Genomic DNA, 2,236 nt, shown 5'->3' with positions numbered 1-2,236 from the left:
TAGACACCGTGCACGGCTGTCATTTGTTCAATATTTACATGAGGTCAGAGCATCTGCATGTGCAAACAGCAGCAGCTAGCTGTAGCGCTTCCAGTGCAGCCTGGGGCACTTCCAACAGACGTTTTGTACTATTTCTGCAGAATAATCTGAATGATGAATAATGAAGTGGTGATTAAAAAATTTTTGAATATCTGAAGCGTTTCTTTACACACAGTTTTACTGAATCTGTAGCCAAAAGTATGATCAAAGCCACTTTTATGTAGAGTTTGTTTAGTTGAAGCCAACTCAAGTTAAATGATCAACAATTAAATGGTCATAATTCTGTTCATTTGACAGATTTTCAGCTAAAATAGACTGATCCCCAAACACATATATATTTTGAGCACAAACAGATTACATCTGTCTTTAAATATGTTTTGCCATTAACTGTTTGGAGTGACTTCTGTTAGGAAAATATCTTACGAACCACATGACTTTCAGGAAATATTCATCAATATAAAACTTGACTCATTTTTGGAGTCATGGTAATTTAAGATATAACAAGGTTAAATCTAGTCATCTGGATGAAGATTATCCAGATTAACCTTGCTAGATTTTTCAGGACATTAATTTAAGATGGCCAACACGTCCAACTAACCTTAGAAAACACAAACATGCCTATAATTCAGTCAGTTTTACAGACATGGAGCTAAAATTTGGTGTGGTAGTAGCTGAGAGTCATTCACAACACATACTTTAGTCGTTCCTCTATATATTGCTCATTACTTTGCTAAAAGATGTGAATACAGCTGCACCCTTTGACTGTAACTCGGCGTATATACCGAGTATGAGCCCCATGTTCGGGTCGTAGGTTTATCACTGCCATGTCCTTGGCTCTGTGAGCATAAACACTTTAAGAGGACGAGCCTGTGATGAATCTGCTTTTCTTCTGTCGGCCCTGCTGCTTTCGCATTGCATAACCATGACCCTTTCCCTGCTGCACCTTGACGGTCACTTTACAACGCGGGGTGTTCAGAGATGGTGTCGACCGGTCTAAAATATTAAAACGAAACAACTGTTTCACAAATCCACACAAAAAACATCTAAAATAATTGTATTTAAACGTTTATATGTAATTTATTTAAAAGTGAAAGCAAGACTATGCGAAATGAATTACACTCCGTAGTCTAACACCCCTCCAACGTGATGCAGTTGGTTTGACCCTTTATAGCGAAAAGTTTCCTTCCGCGTTGAGCTCAGTCTGACGCGAAACGGAGAAGAGAAGGTAAGCGTCACATTTTAATCATTCCGTCCTCCGTACTCTGTGGCAGTCTCCAGAGATTACACGGCAGCACCGACTTTACAGGTAGCTTCCTTCAAACATTAGCCTTAGACGAGCGTGGTAGTTAAACGCAAATTGACCGGATTTACCTCATGGCACGACTTGTCAGTCTCACTTTAATACGATAATTTGTAATGTAATTTATCAAGCCTTGAACGTGTTAACTTGTATTATTTCTCTGAGTGAGCTGTCTTATACCTATACTGTGTTGTCACGTTCCAGGACGTAGTCACGGCCCGGTCTGCCGCCGGTTTCTTCATGTTTCAACAGACTGTTGGCGTTATGCCGGGAGAAAAATTAAGCTTCATAAAATATAAAAAAAACTGAAAGAAAATACTTCATCTGGTGTGTCACTAACTGTTACACTTGGGACTCCACAAAAAAACCGGCTGAGTATTTTTTATTTTTTTCCTGATTTGTGTTGAACTGTCAGGTCGACCTCCATTAAGTAAACATTTATTTACACATAGTGACAGCCACACATATCTGACACGTGAAAACACCGCGTGTTAGTCAGCACATCATTCAGTTTTTAGTCAGAAATTATATTCACTTTCTCAACTGAATAGGTTTTTATTTTTACTTGGATTCTGGAACATTAATTAATCAACCATGTAAGCTTTGAACTCTGACTAGTATTTGAGATAGAACTGCTTAAAATGGATATATATATATATATATATATATATATATGTCCCAATTGGTATGATGTGTGTAATGGAAAAACAAAAGGACAAGTTGCCATATATGAAACCTGTTAAAACATTACCTGTCTTTTTGTGTTGCCATGGCACACACTGAACTTAGATGCTGGTTCTGTGGGGACAACTGGTCCTGTGGGGACAACTGGTCCTGTGGGGACAACTGATCCTGTGGGGACATCACCAAGCAGTACAGAGCGTTTAGTAATAAGCA

The 2,236-nt window shown here is 38.6% G+C and overlaps 1 protein-coding gene across 2 annotated transcripts in view; it reads left to right on the top strand.

Moving 5' to 3' along the window:
- Positions 1 to 1,231: 1,231 nt before the first annotated feature.
- The window catches only part of porb (P450 (cytochrome) oxidoreductase b), a 32,226-nt gene continuing 31,221 nt past the window's right edge, over positions 1,232 to 2,236 (top strand). Inside the window, exon 1 of one of the 2 annotated variants that reach the window (XM_037677385.1) lies at positions 1,232 to 1,264. The gene's annotated coding sequence lies outside the window, so the exon portion shown is untranslated. The other variant, XM_037677387.1, reaches the window with a different exon arrangement.

The sequence above is a fragment of the Nematolebias whitei genome, chromosome 6 (assembly GCF_014905685.2).
Source record: "Nematolebias whitei isolate Nwh7 chromosome 6, NemWhi1, whole genome shotgun sequence".
Classification (NCBI taxonomy): Eukaryota; Metazoa; Chordata; class Actinopteri; order Cyprinodontiformes; family Rivulidae; genus Nematolebias; species Nematolebias whitei.
Note: the sequence above shows the minus strand (reverse complement) of the source record. Positions and strands in the feature narration are given on the sequence as shown.